General features: G+C 41.8%; 1 protein-coding gene across 4 annotated transcripts in view; it reads left to right on the top strand.

Annotated features, from left to right (window-relative positions):
• Nucleotides 1-24,994, top strand: part of LOC111077335 (putative neural-cadherin 2) — a 103,929-nt gene that overhangs the window by 29,693 nt on the left and 49,242 nt on the right. The window contains exon 1 of one of the 4 annotated variants that reach the window (XM_022371582.2): nt 19,239-19,340. The exons of the other annotated variants lie outside the window; for them this stretch is intronic. The gene's annotated coding sequence lies outside the window, so the exon portion shown is untranslated. Of the gene's footprint in view, nt 1-19,238; nt 19,341-24,994 lie in introns of those variants that run through there. 4 annotated transcript variants of the gene reach the window in all.

Consider the following 24,994-nt stretch of genomic DNA (forward strand, 5'->3'; position numbering starts at 1 on the left):
GGATAGAATCTGTGGGTATATTATACGGAGAGTAAGCAGGGACAAAGTCTTCGAACAATACCATAAAAAGTCTATAAAATATGTCTTATTTGTATGGAATAAATTCCCCGTATTTGTGCGATAATTTTCTTATTTATAATTTGGTCTGCTGTATAGCAAAATGTAAGCGAGATGGAAAATATCTATAACTAAAAGAGAGCAACTATTACTAAGTGGAAAGTACAAATTCATCCATATATATTGGTTTTCCATAATATTTTAATAATTTGAACCGAAGAAAATTGTTCACACAATATTTACATTTCTAGAATGGTTGTGTCTGCTTGTCAGACATTCCACTCAAAACTCAGCAATTCAATTAAGATTTAGCAAATGCCAACCTCTACAAGGAGTCAAGAATGTCGCCCCAGCCATGTGGCAATACAATAAACAAATTAGAAATTGCGATGCGATGAAAATGACACTTAGAGAGACAGACAAAGAGACAGACATAGGGGAAAGCCAACTAACCAGCAAAACCATTGAGAGTGTTAGCGCTATGAAGATAAGAGCAGAAAGAGCATCTATTCGCACAAGCCAGAGGGAAAGCCAGAGGAAAAGCCAGCTTAAAACTATAATTTGTAGGTTGTTGCAGTCTGTGCCAAACCAGAAAACACACACTCAAAAGCAACACCACACACAGATACATCAGCACACACAGATGTACAGATACACCAGAACACATATAGCTACGCTCTACATATGAGAGTCTAGGGGTTTTTATTATTGTGGCTTCATTTGCAATGCACAAAGAGAGCAGTCGAGGGAGAGAGCGAGAGACGGAACTCAAAGCGTGGCAAGTTAGCGACCACATCTAAAATGAAAAATCTCAAGAACCCACAGACACAGATACAGATACACACACAAATGCAGAAAAAAGTAACGCAGGGAACGAAAATATTAGGAAAAAGTTTGGTTACACCGATAAAACACCAAGAGATTCAAGTAGAAATCAAAAAGGTTCATTTCAAATATTTCTCCAAAATTGCATTTGGAAATTCCCAAATCGACCTGTCAATCTCTGCTTGAAATAGTTCTTATTTTTTCCAAAGTGTAGACGGGTATACACACGATCTCCGGGACAACACTTGTGGCTTTTTTTTGGGGGCATACGCACACAGACACAGACACACCCCAGCCCTAGATACATGAAACACACTCGAACACGCAGTTGTTGCGGGTGTTAAAATGGCCGCAGCCACAATTTGTGTTGTCACGAAGTAAATGTTGACACTTGACATAGACAAATATACACACACACACACACACACATATACATATTTGAGGAAAGGGAAAGAAGGAGGGATACTAAAAGGAAAAGAGAGTGAAAAAAAGAGCTAACCCGTTAGGAGTTTGTTTTATGCTTCCGCACACTTGACATTACACTGCCATTGCAGTATCCTCTCCCAGACTCCACTCTTTCTCTCGAACGCTCTCTCCCTTAATTTTTCAGTTGTTTGGACAGCTACAATAAAGGGTAGCAAAGGTTATGATGGTGTTGATGGTGACCCTATACAGAGGTAATCATGAATGGATTCTTAAAGATGCAATGAAATTTTAAAATTTATTTACTGACTCCAATTATCTACAACTTCTTTCCCATACTTTTACAAGGTATCCCTATAGTGGAGTACCCACCATCCCTTGGGTATTTGGTTGGGCATCCCCTACAGCCCCCTCCTATATTGTGGTTCGTGCCTTTATTCAATTTCACTTTGACTGCTTAGCTCATGGCAGCACCCAACAACCCAAGCACCCAGCCAGCCACCTCTCGAAGCAGCACCCGCGAGGCGTTTAGTTTAGTACCACATCCCACATACACCCCATCATCCACCATTCACCAGCCACCCACTGTTCGTGACACTCTCTGATAGCAAATTATTACAGTCTGATGAGTCCGTCCTGCTGATGAATGAATGCTGGGCCAATAAATTGTGCTCTGGGCGCAAAGATACTAAAAGATCGACCCCCTCGACCCATTTTCCCTCAATCTCTCTTTGTATTCTTTTGGAAATCTTTTAGTCTTGTTATATTGGGTCGTACCACCCACCTACAACTGTGCCGGGAGTGGGTGGGGCACATCAATTTGTTTGCTTTATTTAAGTTTCTGTTTTGATAAAAAATTGTTTGCATACTTTGGCAAAGTCAGCGCCTGGTCAAAGTCTTTGCCAAAGTCTCTGGCATATTCGATTGTACCGAGAGAGATTCCAGCTGCCTCGAGTCCCATTTCGACTGTTTGTCCAGGCATTATGGAGCGGTGCAGAGAACAATATTTTCGTAGGACATTGCAAAACCCGAAAACTGTCAATGGCATTTGTCCTTTGCCCTTGTGTGGAGGGAGGGAACCCACACACACACCCACGTCCACACAACTTAATTAAACTGCTTTTAAATTTGGGGAATTAACCACGTGCATAACTCAGCGAGGATACAAACTGTTCGTAGGACCGCACAAATGGCCAAAACTATGGGTTGTGCCAAAATATTTTCAAAGAAATTAATTACGCAACCATGGGAGTGTGGTGGGGCATCCTGTTGTGTGTGTGTGTGTGTGTGTGCCACATACCTGTCTATCCTTATTGGCCATATAATGCGGTAGGTGGCCAAATGCATTCCTGGATGTCGGAGCCAGGGTATGGTAGAATACCCGACCGCAATCCTTGAGAAATAAACTACCTTGCGGTTCAAAGTTGATGGCTGAAACTTTGTGAGTGCCTCGCGTCCGCAAGTTAATTAAAGTGCTTTATATCCTGTGTTGGCGGTGGAATCCTTGCAGTTGGCAGTTTATCTTGAGGCTGTTAACTTGCCCGCAATCAAGCAGCAACGAACGAACACTTGCTAAGCATTTGAAGAGACCGCTTGGGAGAGAGACTTTCCAGATTTTCCCAGAGTTAACCTTTGATCAAAGAGAATCTGACATTCGTTATGGATTCAATATATATATATATTCATTTGGCGTTGCCACCACATTCCACTCAGGCTGCGCCGCGGGTTGTCAATTGATGGATTAATTCGATTACGTATACGCCACAGTCTGTGTCGTTTGAGCGGGCGAGACCAAAAATTCAAAATTCGCGACAAAGGCATAATTTGCGGTGGAATTCAATTGAAACAAATGGACTCGGAGAAGTGCCAGCAAAGTGCAGCAACGGCAAATGGCAAACAAGGTGCAGATAAAAACTTTAATGCGACAATTTGCAGATGCCGCCACAGATGGAGTCGCCAATGGAGGCAGACAGGAAACAAGAAAATCAGTGAAAGACAGCGGGAGAGATGATGACAAAAAAAAAAAAAAACCCCAGGCCGAAGACAAAAGCAAACTGCCACACAAAAGTTGCAGCTGTGAGGCGAACCGGAAGCAAAAGTTCCCTCCAACTTGCTGACTCCTTCGAATGAAAATGAAGTTGTTGGTTAGACAGTAACCAAAGAGAGAGAGAGAGAGAGAGAACGAGAGAGAGATTTGCTGGAATAACCCCGTAATGATTGCAAGAGTTTTTGATTGTGACAAGGCGTTGGCTCTTCTATGTATATGTACTCTGAAAGCCCACCCCTTAAACGATGATAAATGTCCAAGCAGGCGACACCAATTTGTCAGACCTCTGAAAATAGTTTTCGATTGAGATCTTTTCCCCTTTCTGCTGTGTATTTTCTATGGGTGCGTGCGGAGGCATACAAAATTCGAATTAAGTGCTCGCCAAAGGCAACATTTGTCTTTGATATCAAAACAGCCGATAGCCGAAGATATAAAGTAAATATTTATGGCCTAGCCCAAATCAAAATGACAAGTAACAGCTGTCAAAACTTGAATCAAAAGTGAAAAGCGAAAGATTTTATTGCTTTCGGCGAGGACATTTAGATAATCTCTGCCACAGTCCATGGGGTTCTTTCACCTGCATCTTGGCCATCTTTTCTGGATTGTCATTTGCGGCGGAAGTGGAAGATAGAGCTTCCTTTGCTGTCTTGTCCATTGTTTGCCCCCAACCTTTTGTTCAGTTTTGGTGTCTCTTGCCTTACTTATTCAAGCTTCTGCGTTGCTTCTTACCTCTCATTGAGTGTCTCTACCACTCCCACCACTTCTTCCTGCTGCCGCTTTGGTGCTCCCTGACATGCCCCGAAGTTGTTTAAGCCGGCACTTATTTAATTTTCATGTAAAGTTGCTGCTGCAATTTTTGCCCTAACAAAAAAGTTCCCCTCTCTCTCTCTCTGTCGGGCGGGGCTTTTGTTTAGTAAAAAGTTCAAGTTAAACTGTTTTCAGCTTCAACGGCAAAGACACTCTCTATCTCTCTCCTTCTCCCGCTCTCCCGCTGGGGCCAAAAACCAAGCAGTTTCCTGCGCTTCGTATTTGGAATGCCAAAGTTGTTGGCAGCGCTGCGGCTTCCTTTGACACAAGTCGGGTGGCCTTATCCGTTTCCCTCCCTTTTCCCAGTTTTCTTTGCCGCTTCACTTATTTGCGTTTGGCCATCCTGGGGGCCAGGTTTTAATTTTCCCTGCATAATTGAATTCCTGGCAGCAGCAAAGGTCAACAGGTTGTTTAGTCACAATTGAATACTAAATTATTGGCTGGAGTTTGTCGAGATTATGATTATGAGATTGCCTGCCATTCAATTCCAAAGTAATTAGTTATTTATTTACTTGTTTTCTGCCATGTGTTTGCCATGTTCCATGTCTGGGCTTTGGATATTTGGTTTACATAATTGATTTCGGACTTTTGGTTAAATAACGTTTCACATCACTTATGCGACGGGCTCTTCAACGAATGCGGCTGACCCTTCCAACAGCTTTTGCTAAAGCCAGAAAAAATACAATAAATATTTTACCATATTAATTTTAGTTTAATAGACAACCACTTGCAAAAAATGTTTTCTCATACTAAGAATTTGTTCGCTCTATAATAAAAGACAAGGATAATTTCATATTTCATAAACCCTGTGTTTTGTTTAGTGCAGCTATTTCCTAGGAATATTTACGGTGTTACTATGTTGCTCCATCAAAATATTAGCATAAATATTTTGTTAATTTATTTTGATATGCCATGAAACTGCAGCGCACACATTCAGCTTTCTGACAGCCTTCCGCTTTGGTAACATGCCCAACATTTTACATTTTACGCGTAATTTTTCTAATACATCAAGCATATTTGCATAGTTTATGAGCGCAAAAAAGCTTCAATTTTGGTAGCGCAACATATACAAATTTTAATAGGGATATAAAATTAGTGGCTGAAAATAATAATAAAAAATAAAAGACATTGTCGCATTTGACGCATCATTTTATATATTCGTACTAAAATAATGCAAAGTCTCATCTCGTGGCCCCTCATTAATATTATTATTATTCCCCTAGTTTAGTAAAAATAAGTAGGGTAGGCCAACAGTTTTCCAACAATTTGTCACGTTTTCCACAGGGTTGCGGAGTTTTTCTTTTTCTCAAGGCCGCCACCGGGAACCTTAACGAGTGTCGGGCTGTGTGGCTGCTGTGGAAAGCTTTGAAATGTCTCTGTTCAGCATGCACAAGATGTCACAAAGAGATGACGACTCCGAAGACGTTCGATCTGACGAGTGCGTGTGTGTCATTTGACATCGCAAGTCGAACTTTAAAAGTCGTGACGCAGAGTTCACTGCACCACGAAACACATGCACTCACACACCCATGCATATTTGCAGCTAATGTCTGCACTGTCCCACTATCCGTGGGAGTGCATCTTTTATTTCAATTTACTGTTGCATAAACCGCGGCGCAGTACAACCCCCATTTGTCAGTGTATGTGCGTGTGTGTGTGTTCGTTTGTCAGTGGGGGAAAATGAAACAAATCAACAACAATTCATTTGAAACGCAGCACAGAGTCGAGTGCCTCCGTCGGGGGCATTTATGCAACGCACTCAGTCATGCAGTTAGTGTGTCACTCAAATGAACCCTGGCAACCCTGGCGGGGTGGCAACCCTAACCCTGCCGCAGACAACGCATCATGGGGGGGAGTAGGGGGACACAGCCCCATTGGCATTTATCTTCGTTGCCTTTGGGCTGCTGCCATTTAAGGTTCGGCATTGTTTCTGGAGCCCAGGACTCAGGCTCATGCACTGCAAATGGCATTTAACGTTGCCAGGACTCCTGCTGACAGAACCTGAAACATGTTAATGCATTCGACAGGACGCCTCCTCCGCCCCGTTCGGCATTTGGTTATTGACCGATTCTTTGGTCAGGTTAGAAATAGTTACACACGTGGCGTCCCATTGTCATAGCCAGGGGCTTAACATTCACCTGGTTATGCCACAGACCGCCCACACACACCCCACCCATTTGCCGTCCATTCTAATGGACTGGCTACCCATATTGACAGCTCCCATAAGGCTCTTATTTCTGCTCTCGTTCTGTCAGACTTTTCTGTTAAATTTCCTGCAAAACCCAACTGACGAACGAACGAACGACTCTCCGCACAGTTAATTGAAATTTAGACCGCTCCGATATTAACTTTTCAATTATGCGCCTGTACTCTGAGGCATGAGGTTCAAAAACCACATTCGCATTCGCATTGCGTCTCGATATGGGGCCATGGCTGGTTTTAATGTTCGTCCAGCACTGGAGAGTTTATGGCATGTTAAATGTGTTTTATGTTGCCAGTAATCGTTGACAGTGTTGTCGCTGTTCCTGTTCCTGCTCCTGCTCCTGCTGTTCGGGGATAAGTGATCGCACCCAAACGGAGTACAACTGCATCCCATCCACATCCCTATCTGAACTCCCTGCTCATGCTCATCCCAACTGCATCCCCAGTGCCTACCAACTGCATCCTCAACTGCATGTTCCGTTCAGATGTGTACTCTTGTTGGTGGACAGCATGTTGACAGCAATAACAACAAGAGCATACATGCCTCGTTGCAGAAATTATAGACATAAAAGCCATGTCCCCAGCGCACACACACACACATACTCGAAGAGCTGAAATATCGTTCTACTTGGCCAGAGCTGACATGACAGTAACTTCAGCTGCAATGCCACCAAACTATGCACAGCAGCAGCAGGCGGCAGTAGAAGCAGCAGCATAAACTGTTGCACTGTCTTTGCCACCAAAATGACATTCATAGGTGGCAGGAACGGAGGGGTTTTGGAGCAGCGTGTGGCATACGAAGTTTTGCTCCAGCTGAGGGGTAAAAATTGCATTTGTGCATGTGACGTGTGGCTCCTCGTCCTGCACGCCAGCAATTTGTGCAGAGAGAAACCAAAGGCAAAGTTTCTTCTTTTTTTTTTGTTCTCTGCCTTGGAGATTCTCCTGTCATTGGCGACCACCACACGACCAGAAGAGCGGACGTGTCGGCTGTGGTTCAGCAGCAGCAGAATCAACCAAACAAAAAATCAAATTTTAGAGGCTGCTGGGCTTGGGAGCTTTGCTAGGAATGGGATGCCGTCGCTGGGATGCCATTGCTGGGATGCCGTCGCTGGGTGTGTTAAGTACTCATTAAAGTGATTGACTCATGTAGCTGTATGACTGAAAACGCAGCAATGAAAGAACAAAAGGTGAATAAATTATGGCACCTACAGCGACTCCTAATTCAATGGTGAAAAATATACACATATTCGTATTCGACAAGGAAGGAAATGAAATGCAACACCCTAACCAAAAGTACTTCCTTCTACGCTATCCCCTCCTTTTCCGTGGAAAAACAAACAGAAATAACCACTGTATACCTTTGGGGTTCTCTCCATTTAGTGTTTTCCCAGTGGAGCCACCATGTTTGCTGTTTAAAGAGGGGCAAAAAAAGAGATAGGGAAATCCAATACTACTTGTAGCAACACTTGACAAGGACTGCTCTGACACTACTCCATCCTGCCCACCCACCACTTAATGGGAAGTGCATTTGTATATCGAGCGTGCGCACATATCTACTATAAATTTTCCCCATTTCGGGTCAGTGGGATAATGTTGATAGCCGTGGCAGCAGCCGGCTGGCTCTAACGCACATGTGCCAGTAATTTACATGCCTGTCTATTTGGTATGCTTGGAGGTCGCTGCCTGTCAGATCCGTTAGAGACTCAGAAGAGAGAAAGAGAGAGAGAGACAGATGAATGGGCGGGAGGAATACGAAACGAAACCGAAAAATTGTACATGTAAAATTCGCTAGAAACACACAGAGCCATTGCCAATGCAAAGGCAGTGTAAGGGCAACCTTCAAAAAACAGTTGCATGCATTTTTCAATTTTTGGAACGACGAGGCGATGGTTTATGCCACGCCTTATGCAGCGCCGCCACAGTCGGTTGATGGCTTAAAATTTCACCGCATGACATTCATCATACAGCGAGGACCTAGACCCGGTCCATTTCGACCCGAATCGACCCCCAGCTGTGTGTTGAGGGAGGAAGGCCCTATGCCACTGCCACTGCCACTGTGCTTTTTGTGTGCTTTAGATCTTTGGGTTTGTTTTTCCACTTGCAGCAAACACTCACACAGATGCAAAACACCACATATACACACACACACACACATAGAAAAAGAGAAAGAGAGAGAGAGAGCTGGTGCCTGTGTGTATGTGTTGCCAAAACAAACATTGCAAAATTTATGTCGTCTCATAAATTTGTAGCATAATTCTGGAACTGCTGCTGGTGCTGCTGCAGCCGCCACCACTCGAAAATGTTTGGCCTGCAATTTTGTGCTTCTGGCCAAGCCCAGAGTACAGCGCATGCAAACCCGTTTGAACGCCCCAAAAAGTTGGTTTTGGCCTTTGAGCCGTTTCCCTCAGTTTCTTTTGGTTTCGTTTCGTTTCTATGTTTGTTGGTCTAACGAACCGCGTAAATGCAATTTCTTCGGTTCTATTCTTTTATTTTTATTTTTTTTGTTTTTGGTTTTTCTTTTAGCCTTTGGCTTCTTTGCATTCTTGTAGAAAATGGCAAATATTTCGAGAGCTAAGTTTAAGCTCAAACATTTGCATTTTGTCCTGAGTGTGATGTGGGGACCAGGAATTGACTTTGGCAAAGGGAAATACTTCAATTTAGAGATGGTAATGATAATGTTAGCTTAACCGCTATGGTAGATGGTAAATAATATATATTATAATATAATAAATAAAATATATTATAATATAATAATATAATAAATATCGAACTATTTTAATCGGTTTGCATTTTTCCTTGAGGGGATATATTTTTTTCCAGGCTATTTATCCTATTCAGCGTATGCTTGATTTTATCCAAAATATATTTCGTATATTAATATCTGATATTGATTCTGATTAATCACAGAAGTAAACCACCAACATCTACGAATACTTCCTTTACATCCAAACAAAACCCCCCAGGAATTTCACTACGATTCAAAATCCTTATCAATAATTGGCCCTCATTTGACGATATCAAAACCATCATCGAGTGGAAACTTCAACAAATTCTATGAAATATTTAAATCTCTTGCGGCCATCGCAGTGGCAATAAAACCTCAAACCGGCCATCGACAAATGCCAAGAAACTTTCTGCATATTAATTGAAGGCAGAGTCGTCGTCAGACCAAGTTAGAATCAAGTTGAAACTGTGATCCGGACAATTCGCGCTGCCTGGCATCATCAATTATTCTTTTGCTTCCTCTCTGAGGGGGCATCTACGCAGCTGGGCCCATAGGCATCCCGACTGAGAGCCCGACTTAAGTCACTCGATGTGCATCACATAAATCACTTATTAAATTATTTACCATGCATGGTCGGATGCGATGCGATGCTCTTGGGTTAATGGTTGACTTTGGCTGGTGCAGGAGTCACAAGATGGCGGGTAATACGCTTAGGTGGTATTAGGCTAAGACTCGAATGCTTTTGAGACAAGGACTTGGTTAGCAGATTGCGCATACGCAGCGTATGCCAGCAAAACCGAATCTTTGGCCTGTCACTCAACCAACCTTTGGCCCAGGCTCCCAATGCTACCCATTGCCTCCTTCCTCTCTCTCATTTATTCATATGCATTTGTGGGGGGCCAAAGTAAGCCAGCACCTAGAACCCAGCAGCCAGAAGCCAAAAGCCGAATCCAATGCAAGTGACAGCAAAGAAATGCCAGGGTGAAACTTTGCCCCACTCACTGTTCTCTAGCGCTTGGTCTCGAGGCGATGCAGAAGCCAACTTGAAAGTAAATTCATGAATTAATAATATGCGCAAAGTGATTTTGTGCTGGGGAACAAGTTCTCCAAGCGCCACTACCTTTGTGCGGTCAGATTTGAGTGGAGCTTAAGCCAAGTTTGCTCTCTGCTCTCGCCTTGTCCACGATTATGGTGGATAATGGCTTATTATTATCATACCAACTAAAATAATTTACTCCTAATGCAGAGCCCAAAAATGCTTTCCAAACTGAGTTAGGTAAACTGACCCCAAATACGGACCACAGCAATGCTCTTCCAACTTTTGCCTGAGGGGAAATATGAACTGCACTACAACGACTGAAATTGTAGCACTGGCAATTATTTTTGTGGCTCGTTGGCAAACAAAGGCAATGCCCACTCCTTGAAAAGGAAAGCCAAAGAGAAGCCTTCCTGTAAATCCTCAGGATGCCACTGTGTGCCCTGCATAGACAAGCGGACACAGACCGGCCACAAAAGTGAAAGCCACCTTCCATCTTCCAGTCTTCCTTCCTGGTCCTTCGGTCTGAGTGAGTTGACTAGCAAAAATGGTACTGTAGTAGGCAGTAGGCAAGTCTAACTGGCGTATACTTGATATGCAGAACGATTTGACCTACATATATGCATGACAGAAATATCCTTCGAGGCGACTGTCCAAAAGGTAGACAAGGCTATTAAGATTCTTCATTCAAATGAACAAAACTAAAACGTTAATTTTCTTTTTTGCAGAGTTTCTTTATTGAATTTGCATTTTATCGCTTTGAGGTTGACCCAGCCTTAATTCCCGGATTTATAAATTACAAAAAAAACAAAAAAACAAAAAATGAGATATACTTTCCGAAAATGTTGAGCAATTTGTGGCTGGTTTCGGGGGTCTTAAGCTTTGTCATTAATTTGGCTTTTGGGTCAGCAGATTTTTAGTAGACCACAAAAAATGGCTTTAAATCCATTTTATGGCTCTGGCCATTAACCGAAATTTGTCTGTCATAATACAATATGTATGTATGTATGTGTGCATATGCAAGGGTATGGCTTGTTGGGGAAATGTTTACGGATGCCACAGGAAAGATTTTTCAGAGCGAAGGCTCCTTTAATATTATGAGGGGTCTCAGTCTCATTTGCCTCGAGGTGAAAGTGTAACTATCGGCCATTCAGAACTTTGTTCAAGGGAAATCACGCATACGCCAATGCTAAACGTTACGGATACATTGGGATATGTGGCATTGGGGCTGGAAACTTTTATTTTTGGTCTCCCAAAACTTTGCTCATTTAAATGATTATTAAATATGCCTGGTTAGGCTTTTATTTCAATATGGGAGGATACAGTTTAGGAAGAGGTTCGGCTAGGTGATACCTTTTAAATGGAAAAGTTATTTAAGGTATGAATTGGAATAATTGCAGCTTCTGCAAAAGGCTTATAGAAGAAATTTCTACCAGAGTTTCTATAGAGTAGAGTCAGGTTTATCTGATAGTAGGTTTCGAATCAGAGTGACCAAAAGCAAAGCATTTTCAATGCACATTCTGTTACCCATTGGCTAACAAACCCAAGGAACCTCAATATACCATTTAATAGCTAACGGGTGACGAAACGAACTGGAAAACTGTACACATTGCACAGTGGTAAAAATATAATCAAAATAGAAAATGTTGATTTTTCGTGTCGCTGCGCATACTAACGAGTTTTGGGTAAAACTTTAACCCACACAATCCATACGCATTCCCACGCACACTCCCACCCTCCCATTAATGTTAATCCCACACTGCCACACACCCTTGACACATTTTTACCCCAGCGCGCATTCGATTTCATTTTGCATTTGAGGTCCTTGATTCCGTGTTCCATTTTTTTCATTTTTTTTTTTGGTTTCCACCGCCAACTGGCGGCTCTTGTAATTTCCGCCGTGTGTTTTATTTTTTTGCCCGCTTTTTCGGGTTCGTTTTTTCCAAACGCTGTAACCCTTTTTTACTTTCGCTTTCCAGCCTTACCGGGGGAACGCCTTTCTCCACAGCCATTAAGCCCTTTGAGTGCCTTTGCCCACAGCTGTATGTAGTCCTCGTTGTCGTTGGGTTCTGCCTGCCTGCCTGCCTGCTAAACTGCTAAATGTCGCATAATTATCGTATTTCACTTGCGAGCTCCTACCGCGGGGGAAGATGTCTTTCATTATGCCGCGTGTATTGTCTGGTGCTTGTTTTTGGAAATCCTCTTTGAATTTTTTGTACATTTTTTCATCAGCCCAGCCCGCTCTTCGGGCTTCCATTTTTTAGGGGGTAACATATTTGCAGCATAAAATGAAATGGGTTTTTATTAATTTCGGCATGCTTCAAATAAAAATATATTTGTTTGCGTTCACATGCAGGTAATCTCTTTCGGGGGCGAACCATCCTTTGAAGCTAATTAGAAAGGTTCAGGTGAAAGGGTTTTTGTTTGCTTTTGCTTTGCATTGGGATTCCAGTTAATCCCAGAATTTATAGAAGAACAGGGAGCCCTCAAAGAATCACACAAATATACATATATATTTGCCAAATTCACATACAAATCTGTTGAGAAAATGTTGATTGTTCAACCACAATACAATCCATGTCAAATGTACAGACAGAATTCATAACTTTGACAAATTACTCACATTACTGCCAGAAAATAAAACTTTTGGGGCGACTCTACACAAAAGCAGAAAGCAATTAATGCTCACAATAACAATTAAAATCATTTAAGCCCATTCGAGCTCACTTTGGCCAAGTATTTGTTAGTTCTACAGTACCACACATAAGTATATACACATGTATTTGCAACTGCAATAACCATAAAATATTTGCACAAAAGTTTTCTCGTCGCGGCATCGTTAAAGGGACAGTCCGTGGAGGAGCTTCAAGTGTTCGTGCCCTGGCCTCTGCCTCCCGCCACACCCACGACACTCAAACAAAACCGCAGAAACTTTCAAAAGTCCTGCACTAATCGCCTGACAAGGCCAACACACACACACACACACATATTCCGAAAAAGAGACAACTTTTTAGGTGTAGTTGAACACAAAATACAATACTCGTACAAGTTTTGTTCCATTTTTTATTGTTTGAGAATTATTTTTTGGCTCCCAAGTGCAGGCAGCACAATTTTGGTTATGCCCTTTTACGAACGGGTTAAGGTGATTTTTATAATATTTTCTCGTAGCAGATACCATCAGCGGGCTCTCTAAGTTTGCAAACTATGGATACGTAAGAGTATTTAATGCTTCGTATCCCAAAGAGCGGCTGTCCTGTTTTTTCTTTTGCTTTTTTTCTGGCGCCTTTTTCCGCCTAACATCTCGTTGTAGGGGACTACGACTCTCCATTTCTTTTCTTACTTTTCTGTTGTTTATATCAGGACTTTTTACGAGGGCACCGAGCGCAAGACAACATTTTATTATTTTGTAGCATTTTGTTTCCGTTTACACTCAGTTTTTTATGCGGCCTGGGCCTAAGTCACTCGACTTCGTCCCCTCGTACCCTTGCCTCATTCTTAAGTGAAACTTTTTTTAACTTGAATTTGAAAATTATTGTTTCTTTGGCTTTACTTTATCCAAGGATTGTGGGGCCGGCGTGGCCTGCCTTCGGTTTTGGGTTTGGCCTCTTGCCTAAACGTTTTATTGTTTCATAAATACTTAATATGTGTTGTAATTACTTTAAAGGATCTTATCATTGTTTGTTATGCCACGTTTATAGTGGGTCTGCCCTGCCGTTCGTTTTATGCCCTAACTAAAACCGTGCCCCGAATCGTGTGCGGTTTCATTAAAAAGGATTCTCACAGTCACCGTAGTGTTCTTCTTTGTCATTGTGGTTTCACACAAAATGGTCGACTCCTGGTTGACCCAAACAGACAGACAACATATGTATGTCTGGAATGGAATGGAATGCTTTTGAGAAAATGGCAAGCAAAGTGTGAATTTAATTAGAATTTAACTGATGGTAGATTTGTTTTTGGGTCTCAGCCAACTTTCAAGGGGGTTAATAAGGCAGAAGAGCCTGCTGACAGATAAAAGGTTCAAAGTGGATGGAGGGTAAGGGTTATATCCTTTCTGGAGGGTATAAATAAATAGCAGACACGAGAATTAAGGTGCCGGTTCAAAATCAGAATGCAATTGCCCAAGACTCCTAATAAATCCTTTGTCATTCAATTATTTTTAGCTCTCTCTCAAAGCTTGTTCGCCCTTTGAACAAAATATTCTTAATTTCATAACACATTTTTCTGGGCACTGATGTAGTCATAAAGTTCCCATTTCATGGCCAAGGCAATTGTCACAATCACATAAACTCCCACCCACATGTCTGGAAGTGCCAGAGCATTGCAGCCATTTCAATTCATATAAATAAATATATGTACATACATATATAGCACATGCGAGTATATGTACGACAAAAGATAGCCCCGGCACGACATAACATAACACGTACGTAGCTCGAGCGCAGTCTGCAATAAGCTAACAATATACAAAAGGCGACAAATGCCAACGAGAGTAAAAAGTGGCCAAATAAAATCCATAAATCGCCAGACAATGCAACAGAAGAAAAGGAAAATGTACCCAAGGATATGTGGTTGGGTGGTAAAATGTAATATAAATACCAGTACGAGTGGAGGGGAAAGTGCATGCGGGAAAGCCATGTGCCAATGCTTGGACTTCATTTTTACAATTGCCAGAGAACGATGCGAGAAATGCATCTTGTTGTGGCAATTTTTGGACTATATTCCATGTCCATCTATCGTTCATCTCGTTTTTAATAAAATGTTCCAAGCTTCTCAGCTCTCAAAATCAAGTCAGGTCGTGTCGGCCAGGCTTAGATTCAAAGCCCAGTCAACTGTAGTTATTGCTTTTCCAGCAAGATTGAGAGAGAGAGAGCGAGAGAGAGAGGGGATTCAGGATAGTCAGGGGACAGGGCAATATCAAAAGCTGTCGAATCGTTCTGGTTCTGGTTCTGGCTATGGCTCTGGCCACAGCACATATGCGGACCAGACCCCACCAGAGCCAGCTAAAAGGACAGCAGCAGCACTTGACCACATTTGAAAAGAGTTATGAATATTACAGCCAAGGTCTGCTATGGCTGAAGATGGGTGGGGGGGCTTGGTGGCCCGTTCCCCGCAGTGTTTATTGCAGTCTGTGTGTGTGTGTGTGTGTGTGTTGTAGAAATTGTTATTTTCCTTATTTATTTCAATTTATGAGGTTCTTTTATATGCGCACTTTTGTGGCTTGAAGTCCTGTCCTCATGCAGGTCTCCGTGTATATTGCCTTCTAAATAAAGAGAATTTGTTTGTTAATAACAATGGAAGGGCACCTTGTGTACTGCCTGATATTGATCAAAGGTATGAGCCTTTTTGGGCACATTTCAGATCTTCGATAGCTAAATAAAATTCTTTGCACCACCTTAAATCTGAGAGTTTCATTAGGCTGTTACTTTTAATGAACTGGATGCAGCTTGTTTTATGTGTGTGTGTGTCTTAAATAAAACCAAGTCAATGGCTGGAAGGTTCCTTAACAAATTATCACATCCATTACTTGGCAGCCAGCTAAACCATTCGAAGATTAGGAAACCCAACTGCCAATGCCACTAATTCAATTTCAAGTAACACGCAAAAAGACAAAAACGAAAACTAAAAATGGAAAGCAAAAGAAGAGGGAAAATTGAGGATAAAAGAAAAATAGTTCAAAGCAACTGCAACTCGGTCACGAACTGCCATAAAAAGCGCAGTGAAAATGGACAAAAACCGAGTATCCGAACGCGAGTGTGGTCTGGATACAGAGGGATTGGTTGGGTGGAGGGTCCTGGGAGTCTTCCTGGGAGTCCTGCGAGTGTGTATTGGAGTTGATATTTGCGCATCAGTGCGCACATTGAACTGTCAATGACAGAAAAGAAGCTCCAGCAAAAGAACTAGAATAAGTTGAAGGGAATAGAGCGGGTCTCTGTGGGGAGGTGTTTGGGCAAGGGGCACGGGGCACGGGGTAAGCAGTTCCATTGCCAATTTATCAATTGCAGCTGGCAATTGACAAAGCTGCAGCCATTGGCATTTGACCTGTGAAGTGGAGAGCACAACACAAGCAGAACCTCATCATGTGCGTGTTGAAAAAGTAATTACATCGCTGACTTGCAACTATAAATAACCTTAAAACGGGTACACCGAAGAGACGGGCTTTTTATTGCAACTTTAAAGTGTCATTTTGGGGGCATAAATTTTCCCACAAAAAGCATGCTCTCGGCTCCATCTACAGCTCCAGTTTCCAGTTTCCAGTTACAGGCTCCTCTTTCCACAGACTCTTTTCTCAGTCAGCATAAATCAACGTAAATGAATGCTATTTAGTTGATGGCCCAGGCCAGGAAATGCCCCGCTTAGCCAACACACACAAACACACACAAACACACACACATACAGAGAGAGAGGTAGTAGAGGCAGTTTCCAACTGGTTACAGTTACAAATGCAGTCACTGGCTGGCATTTTCCACATGCATTTCTCAAATGTGTACGGAAACCGAAGCCAAATGCAGCCAAAGCGATGTAGCCAACTCAAGATGTATGGCCAAAGGAACGAAAGAGATGGAGATATATGCGTGTAAAAGAGACAGAGACAGGGAAAAAGACATCTCTCTGTGTATGTGTGTGTGTGTGCTTGTGTCTGTGTTTGGCACTTCCGTTTGATATTAGCCCTCGCTCTCTTATATATGAATTTAGTCAGCATCCACAAACATTGGCGAAAACTTAAGCTCCTCTTCGCTTCTCAACATTTTTGGGGGGGAGCGTAATGCATTTCTGCGGTTTCTGCCAGACATACTCCTACATAGTACGGCAGGGGAGCAGGGGGTCGAAACTGCTGCTGCTCGTGGGCGGACTTTGTTGCATCTCGAGAAACTGAAGATGTTTTGCCTGCCAGCGAAATGGCAGAGCAGACTCTCCAACAGGCATATTTTGCGTAGTTCGGGCCTGAGTCTTGTGCTGCTCTGGCCATAAATCCATTGCGGAAATGTATCATACACCGACTGGATATCTGCCAGGGTCTCGAACCGAAATGATTTGTGCTCCAACGCGACGCTCAATTGCATGGCGTGTTCGATCATAATGGCGTGGTGTGAGTGTTCGCAGTTGGCTGCCAATGCCAGGCATTAGTTTTGCATTATGTTGAGCCATAGACAGAGCCTTCGGGGCAGGTATGAGCTAGTTTGCTCAGAATGGAGAATCGATGGACAGGATAGACGAGTACTGAACACTGGACCGTGGGGATTTATTGTTGTTTGTGTTGGGTAAATGTCCGATATTTAAAGTAAAGTTAAAGGAATGCGAATAAAGTGGATTAAGCCGCAAATGCTTGCATAAATATTTGACATATATCTAAATAAATCAGTTTGCAAGGCCGATCCATTTTTCTTAGAAAAAAATTTAATATTTTACTTGAATGAAAAAACAAACATGAATATCATAATTAAATCTGTTTATCTCTACTTTTTTGCAGGTAAGTGGAATATCCTTGAATTATATTCAGAGAAGCGTAAGTAAATGTAAAAATAATAGAAGCAAAAGCATTTCAGCATCTGCTCTTGTTTACAGCAATTCATAAAGCCAATGCAATGCAATGCCCAATGCAAATAGTCAACAAAAACAATATGAATTAAGTAAATAAATAAGTTGTAAATTTTTTAGTGAGTTTCACACTCACACTCTCCCACTTTGCTTCGCTTTCAGCAGGTGAAAGCTTCGAACTTTTAACAAGCCTGTAAAGCGATGCTCAATTTTATTTTTAAAGTTGCTGAGCCCCAGTCCCTTGATAATGACTTTGACAGCGACAGCAGAACACTCAGGTGGTGGCGCCGACAACATTGTTTTATTAAATACAAAGTAATGGCCACACCCAAACATATACTCAGCCACACACGTGCAGACAGGGACGCACTCTGACTCCGGAACGGCTTAAATCATTTTCCAACTTTCCTGGATTTTTTTTTTCCATTTTGTTGTTGTTGTGCGACACTTAAATTATGCAACAATCGTTACACACACGTACAAAGTCTTACATACAGATACACCCCCATATGAGTTATGGGGACATTTTCCAAGTTGGCCTGGCCTGCACGCGGCAGGCAGCCTTTAAGGCTTAAATCGCCAGCTTAGCACTAAAATATTTTTGAATAATATCCACTGCAACAATAATGGAAAATATTCTCATCCATATCATATTCAAATATTCGTAGGTCAATGATATTCTGAAAATAACTTGCTTAACTTTTCTTGAAATTGGCTTATTGTTAAGCTAACATTTTTGAGTAAATGTTAGCTGTTGAGACACTTAACAGTGAAAGAGATTGTCTGCAATGCTTATAATGTAAGAGAGTTATTCTTGCTTATGTTAAAAATGTTAAAGAACGATAACAGACGCTGAACAGAATGAGAGAATAACAGAGTCTGCTGACGGGAAATTAAGAGAGTTGTGCTGTTAACAATTTAACTGCTTCTGCCAAACTAAACTGAAGAGCAACTGCTTTGGCAGTTCTTTCGCTGTTAAATAAATGCATTTCTTTTAAATAATTTTAAATAAATTAGTCAACAAAATGCAAAATCTTCTTTGTGATTTGTTACCATCGAGTGCACATGGTTAGCTTTCTTAAAGATACATTGGCAGTCTTTTTAAGAATAGATTTCTGTATATTGTTTGTTTGGCACACAAATAAATACTAAACTTAAATCAAATTTGTGCCAACCATTAAGCACAAAATGGCACTATAATTCCCACCAAATGTGCTACATTGACTTGTTGAGTGGACATCGCACCGCAAGAGGAGCTTAGCTGTGTTACCAACTTCCATTTGACACCACTGTGAATCGTTAACAGCAGCCGGCTTTCCCTGGCCAAGAGTAAATTTCCCTCCAGAGGCCGGTAGACGGCAACCTACTAACCTACTGAACACTCGCCAGAAGAGACCGACCGCCTTGTTATCACATTAGGAAATGTAGCAGGGGCTTAGCAGTTACTGCCACTCTTAGAGCTACTGCTGTGGCTACTGTTAGAGCTACTGTTATGGCTACTACTGTACTGTCCAGCATCCGTGGATGGAGATGTGGCAGTCAGTACTTTCTGAGTTGTTGACGGCGGAGTGCGCGTTCTCGGCATCCGTGTGCGCTTGGGGCATGTCCGTGTGTGTCTGTGTGTGTTCGTGTGTTCGTCCTGCCAGCGAGTGGCTGAGTGCATGAGAAATTACACCGAAAATGTAAAGTTAGATGAGGGCCAATCAAGAGGTCCTGGAGTGTCACACATCCACAGCTGTAGCATCCGCAAATAACGCAAGAAGATAAATTATTTTAATGTGATATGATAGCCGAGAATTTATGTGCTGCCTGCTGCTAGAGATAGATAGAGCGCACACAATTTTTACGGCAATCATTTTTGATCGAAATAAATAATGCACCGAATTAAATTTAAAAAATAGAATCCAGATAAAGCTGTAATGTGTGTGTGTGTTTGTGTGGTGCCGCTTAAATGCCAGTTTATCATAATCAAAGTGTTCGTGCGAATGCTTTAATTAATATGCAGCCCCACCCTTTGCTCTTGGCCATCTCCTCATTGATTAATGGAATATGCAATCAATTAACTGAAAACGATTGAAAAAGAATCGCGTCAAACTATCTATGGAATTTGCGTGCAAATTAATTAAGTAATGTTTGCGGTGCGGAGAGGTGCGAAAAGTACAAAAAAAGAAAAAAGAATTTGCCAAACATCTGTGTGTGCTCGGGCTCAAAACTTAATGGAGTCGACTGGCTGGCAGCATCGATGCGGAATATTATATGCGTTTTATTTGAATTTTAATTAATTTATAGAAAAATAAACACCTGAACTGATTGCACAATTTAAATTATGTGTGGATAGAGGAAAATAAATATCAAATGAGAATAAAATGTTATTAAATATTGAACGGATAATGTTGAAAAATAGAAAATTTAAAATGCTTTAAAATAAAAATAGTGTTTAAATTTAAAAGAAACAGCAAAGAAACAGCAAAAAACAGCAAAGAAACAGTTCCAAGTGTTTGCCACACACACATGACTTCATTAATCCCATTTAATCGCCCAGAGTTTCCACACAAGGGACTCTTTTCAGAGGTTAATACGATTTCCATAGTGAATAATGAACTGTGCAGGATAAACATGTCTGCCTACGGGTGGTGGCGGGGGGGAATCAAACAATTCTAAGCGACTGCACATGAGTAAATATCGGACAAATTGTGCGCATAAACCAAAAACAATTATTGACAATGGAGCAACAACACTGTCGCGCCAAAGCTGAAAATGCTAAGCCTCTTAAGTGCCATCCACGTTGGACAATGTCAATCCCCAATATTTCGGGAGTAAAGCCCATCAAAAGCATGATTAATCTCAATTTATGACATCAGCAGGAAAATGGGCAAAAAGTATGAGTTTATCGTTTTTTTGATTGTTCCTATCGCTGGCGGGGACGCTGGCGCGCTAACGATCAAACTAGCCGGCAATCAATCAATCAATTTATCAATCAACACTTTCGACATAGAGTGGTTGGCTGTTGCATTGTGGGGTGCTGTGGTGGTGGGGCAACTAAACTTTATGTTTGCTGTAAGCCTCACCAATAGGCCTAATTGACATTTATGGCTGATGGGATAAAATCCATCCCACCACTGACTGTGATCCCACATACTCGTATACTCGTAGTGGTGGCGGGGGAAGAGCTCTCATCATACATCAATGAGTAGGGGCACACAGACAATATGATTTATGCAGGACAATAATTAGTTTGGCTGCTGGATGGTCTCTGCAACTGAGTACCCGTAGAATTAGAATTAGCAGTCCCCCTGTCGTCGTTGTTATTATTATCCTCCCTGGATAACTAATCACAAATCGCCTAATATCTGACTTGATAAAATAATAATATTCACTTGTTTATGGACGAAAATTATGCTTTTGCTAATTAGTTGCATAAATCAAGCCATAAACCGGATGGACACACACCCACCCGCACATTTCCTGTCGCTGCTAATTGATTTGGGCTGTAATCGTACGAGTACTCCCCGTTTTCCGACTGGATAGACAAGACTTTTGCATTTGTATTTGCATAATTAAGTGCCACCGACATATGCCAAGTTTATTTCGCAATAAACGGCACCCCCTTGTCCCACCAGTCCCTTCAGTCAAATGAAAGTGACACCAAATCTGAGTTATTTCACACCTCAGTTTAGAGATTCTTGCTTTGGCTTTCACTTGAACTTTCACTTCCGCTCCACTGGCGCTGAGCGCTGGGCGGACTGCTAGTGAGTTGTTTGCTTGTGGCCCTCTCTCTGATGCTCTTGTGGCTCTTAATTTATCATTTGGGGTTCATTTGCTCTGCTCCCTGCCCCTGCCGCTGCCGCTCCACCCTGCCCCTTTCACTTGTTTGGGCCATTATTTTTTGTGGCTCTCTCGTTAGGTTTCGGCTTTACATGCCGGCACATAAAAAGTGATGCGTGGCATTATGATTAGGGTTCTACGTGTGTCAGCATTGTCTGGCATAATGGAGTCGAAAGCTGAGAGGCGGAAAATGTTAAGCCCGTTTTAACAAAGGGGAAATCTGCTCGGATTGGGGTACATGACAAATTTCTGGTCTTCTGGAGTAATCACACAATAATCCATAGTAAATGGTAGTAAGTCCGTCTGGTGTCCCTGCATGGTTTCATGTACCTCCTCTCTCACGAGTCTGCCAACAATTGGTGGACACACATATATCCCTGGGATGTGTCCCTACACCAATTGAATTCCGCGGGCCGTGTCGCATGCCTGCAATTCCGGCAGAATGTCTCTATAAAGATATACCTATGTGGGCGTAAGGGCGGCCATGTGGGCAATATCCTCAAGTGGCGGCCCGCAAACCACCCAATGAGATAAGCAGCCGTGATTTATTGCATCTAATTGCTCACGAGGCGATTCGCGAACGTGCCCCAATAACATTTTGGGGGGCATTCACACCTTAGCAGATTCATGCAGCGGATGGAGCATGGAACGGATGCCACAAATATCACAGGCATCGCCATTCCAATGCGATTTGTGGCTAACAGTCGACCGCCAGTGCCCTTCGCCATCTGCCGCACGCCAATCAATTTAAAGCCAAGAAGTGGCTTGGCTACGCTTCATTAAAACCAATTTCGGATGGGCAATCCGCACAGCAGCAGCTGGCACCGCTCAAAAATATTGGATTTAGTTTTGGAATTTGATTTATGTATGTATTCATAGAGGAGCAAAATATTTATAAATATTTTAGATATCTGGCGTGGAAATCGATTCGAACTCTTGAAATTTTAACAGCAAACAAGGTGAATTTTTGCACAACAACAAAGCGGACGGAATAGAGAATATTCATGACTCTTTAAACAGGACACAAATTTTCAAGAAGGTAGAGCTCAGGGGACTTAAAAATATGCATGTGAAAAAAAAGATCAATTTTACTTCCAGGAAGCTTGAAAATTACATGCCATGGCAATAGGAAAATATTGAGACAAGATAGGGGACATGCTTGAGGTATTTCTCATTAAGTTCCTATTAAGACACACACATCGTGCAAACTTTTCTCAACGATACAAGATTAATTATTCAGAAATGTTTGGCAAAAGCAAATGAATAAGCGATGACTTCATGACAACAATTTAATCAACTTCGAAGAAAATTCCAACCTAATTAGCCCCGCCCACTCTTAGCACAGTTGAGGGAGGCCCTGTCACGCCTCTGCTGCTTCCGATCAGTGAGCTGCCAGACACTGAATAACTTTATAACTTATTTTTTGCCACTTGAACGCTTTGCATTTGCTTGGAGTCCCAGCCCCCGAAAGCTCAATGAACCACTCATCGAATGAAAACTGAAACTTTTGTGGGGAAAATATGAGAAGGTTGTAGGTTGTACTGTAGCATTTTGGTTGGTCCGAGCCTTGGCCACAGTCCTGTATAAATTTCAGAAAATAATATATATTTAATCTGTCTGCGAGGTTTATTTTTGCAAATGAAGAGCGCTGCGTGGTAAAGGATATTGCACCCATCCCATCCCACCTGTCTGTCAATCATTTATAGCCCCACGTCTGTTGCCCACGGCAGCCTTTTACTCTGTTGAGTGAAGCCCCCGAAAAATTACCATCGCGTGCTTTATTTCTAATTAGGCGGCCATCGAAAATTGACAGCAACAAATCTAGGCAATTTTCAAAGGTAAAATTTAAGGCATTCAGAACAGTTCCAAAAATAGAAATAAAAACCCTTAAAGAACACAAAAGTTCCACAACTTTAGGCTCTTGCTAAAAACTTTGCCACTGAACTTTGCATGAAAGCCAAAATAATGGTAAAAAATGAAATAAAATAGAGAACTCAAAAGAATGAAATTTGTTTTGTATCCTTTCTATGGTTCAAATTTTGCTTACTTTGTTTTCCGGTTAACCTAAAAATAAAGTTTTAAAAAACTGAAATTTAATTTCAACATTTTCGTCGTTGTCGTCGTACGAAAAAAAGGCAAAACACAAAAAAAAGAAAGAAATAAAGTGGGTCAATAAAATGCAAGTAATGCATAAATTTGTAACTGAAACAGAAATGGCAAAACTGTAACTGGAAAGTGGGGAGATGGAAAATGGGGAATGGGAAATGGCAAATGGGAACTGTGCTATGCCCCGAGGGAGAGAGAGAGAGGCATTAAAATAAATAAAAATTAATTGGTATGTTACCATAGCCATGGCAGAGGCGGAATGGGTGGAATAATACGAGCAATAAATGCGAGAGGTACCCACCCGGTACAAGGTGCGGAACACAGAACAGAACAGAACAGCATCACACATCCACTCGACTGGGCAGCTGAGTCAACTGCGCTCAAAAGTATGCTATAGCCATGGTCCATGCATATGCATGAGCGGGGGCGTGGCACTGGGATATAGACAGACTGGGTGAGTGGTCGGTCTGTCCGCCGTGGGGTGAATGGGGGTGGCCAACACTTTCAAGTTTATTAACATGCCAAATAAAGTAAGAAAATATTACATGGAAATGAAAGCAATGCGAGTGTGCTCGTGACCTCTTGAATCCTTTTCACCAATTTGTGGGCTAATTCATGTGCCAGCTGCGACTCCGGGAGTGCTACCACTTTGAAGGACTACTTAAGACCTCCACAAAGCCAAATGAAACGTGACGGAGCTTTGCACAAATAAAACGTGACGATCCTTGTGATAGGCAGAATATAAGAGATGTGAAATGATTTAATATAAGAAAATTCGGAGTTGCAGGTGTAAAGAATATCTGAAGATTAAAAGCTCGTACATTTTGTGGATTGCCAAGTACAGATATAATAGTTCATAGTAATTAGTGCAGTATCCCTGCACACTTTTTCCTTTATTTTTATTTTTATTTGTAATTAGTTTAAGTTTTACACACAAAACATAAAAGGTTTTAAGACGATCAACATTAGACGAACGAGTATTATTTCTTGACTTTACAGACTTATTACAGTTATGTATAGTGAATAGTGAAAATGTGGCGTTAAAATAAGTCTTCGATATTTTTATTTCATATTCCCAAATGTGAAAGTTCAATAAAAAATCCCTTTAAAGTTATCCCTATTTGGCTCTTTACGTTCTGCCACTACTTTTCCCGCGAACTTTGGCCAACTTCTTGCCAATAATCCTGTGTACTTATGAGGCCATTCTTGACTAGTTCTTTTTCGGTTTCCTGAACTTAAAGCTCGCTTTAAACCAGCTCAAAATGATTTCAGCCAACTTATGACTTTGCCAACTTCTGCACAGGACGACGCACACAACCTTTGGGTAATATAAAAATTTGTGCTGGGAGCTCGTTCATCAAATCATTTTATGGTAACTACGTTGCAGATTTTTGTTATTCCTGGA

This window comes from Drosophila obscura, unplaced genomic scaffold, assembly GCF_018151105.1.
Source record: "Drosophila obscura isolate BZ-5 IFL unplaced genomic scaffold, ASM1815110v1 contig_200, whole genome shotgun sequence".
In the NCBI taxonomy this organism is placed as follows: domain Eukaryota; kingdom Metazoa; phylum Arthropoda; class Insecta; order Diptera; family Drosophilidae; genus Drosophila; species Drosophila obscura.